Genomic DNA, 1,865 nt, shown 5'->3' with positions numbered 1-1,865 from the left:
TAGGCTTATTTTTTTTAATGGAGAGAAAACCCTTGTCCTCATAGAGGATAGACTAACCCTTTCTCAGGCATGTCCGTCATAGGAAAGCAGATGGCAGATTCCAAACTTATAATCTAACAATATAAAAATGCTGCAGGAGCCCAGACTGAAGAAGCAATGATTTTGAAGAGGTTGTTTTATTTCTAATTCTTTTTCAATTGAGAAATCAATTTCAATTGTGTCTTATTTTTCCCTGTTTCTACCAAGCCTATTTCTTTAGCTGTGGTTTCACTGTATGGGGACACTGGAAATTGTCCGTTGATTCACAAGTAACATGCTACAATTTGCCCTTAAACTATGTGCCCTCAAACTAAGCTTCTCTGATCATTTTTATGGAAGTCAAGATAAGAGAGTGAGCTTACTCCTCTGGTAATAGGAGCCATTCAGCAGTTCAAGCAGTCATTTTCTTATTCATTTCCTAACTCAGGGTTCCTGGTGATTGGGAGTGAGGGAGGGGGAGTTTAAAAAAAAGAGTAAAGCACTTGTCTTGCTACTCTCTAGATAACCCTATATATAAAAGCCCAGTGACCGAACGGCAGAACAACCAGAACCACTGGTCTACCAGTTGCTATGACATGCACTGACCACAAGGGGGCAGACACGCAATGTAGGAGCTGCTCCCTGGTGGTCAGTGTGCTCCCATAGTGGGAGCGCCTCTTGGCTGACTGGGATGAGCAGTGCTCCCACAGTAGGCTGATCCCCACAGGCCACACCCCCACCAGAGCAGGAATCCATGTACCGAGCCTCTAGTGAAGAAATAATAAATACTACACCAAGTAACCTTCTTTTCCCCAGTTATTAATTAATATTCATTTCTTTCCAATTGGATTCCTTATACAGATGCCAATCCATGGTAAAATACCTTTATCTCTCCTTACTTAAGGGATACATACTGAATATAAAAACTGTACAATACAGGCCATACCAATTCCACCTAGTGGATAAAAATGGTACTAAAGTCAGCCAGTGTAGGCTCGATCCCCAGTAGGGGTCATGCAGAAAGCAGCAGATCAATGATTCTCTCTCATCATTGATGTTTCTCTCTTGCTCTCTCCCTCTCCCTTCCTCTCTGAAATCAATACAAATTAAAAAAAATTTTTTTAAAGCTCAGAAAAATTAATTTCTTGAAGGTTCCAAACAATTAAAGCTTAATATTTCAAGCAGACATTAACTTAATTTTACTACTATTACCCATCCTATATAATAAAAGCCTAATATATTAAGTATCCAGTTGACTGGTCGGCCATTCAACCAATCTACACTAATAAAAGAGAAAGATGCAAATTAACCATCACTCCACCACTCTGCTACATCCACAAGCCATGCCCACCAGCCAATCAGGAGTGAGTATGCAAATTAACCCAACTAAGATGGAGGCGGTCAAGGAGCTGGAGCGAGCAGGAGGCTTGGGTTGCCCCTGGCAATGGAGGAAGCTAAGCTTCCTGCCTTCCCTGGCCTGCCCTGGGCTCCATTCAAGGCTACAAAGTTTCAATTATAGAAGATAAATAAATCCCAGATACCTGCTTTCATCCCGCCCTGGCCTCCGCTCAAAAAGGCACTGGAAAAAAAAAAAGGAGAGGCTGGGAACTTGGGTCACCAGGGGGCGGGGCCAGCCTGAAAACAACCATCAGCCCCTCACCCAGACTGGCCAGGCACCCCAGCGCGACCCCCCCACTCTGAAGGGGCTGTGGCCAGCCTGAAAACAACCATCAGCCCCTCACCCAGACGGGCCAGGCACCCCAGCTAGCCACACCCCCATCGGGTAAGGGTCCCCACTGGGGGGCTTGACCAGCCTGAAAACAGCCATCAGCCCTTCACCCAGGCTG

Source organism: Myotis davidii, unplaced genomic scaffold, assembly GCF_000327345.1.
Source record: "Myotis davidii unplaced genomic scaffold, ASM32734v1 scaffold32, whole genome shotgun sequence".
Lineage (NCBI taxonomy): Eukaryota > Metazoa > Chordata > Mammalia > Chiroptera > Vespertilionidae > Myotis > Myotis davidii.
This window is presented reverse-complemented; position numbering follows the sequence as displayed.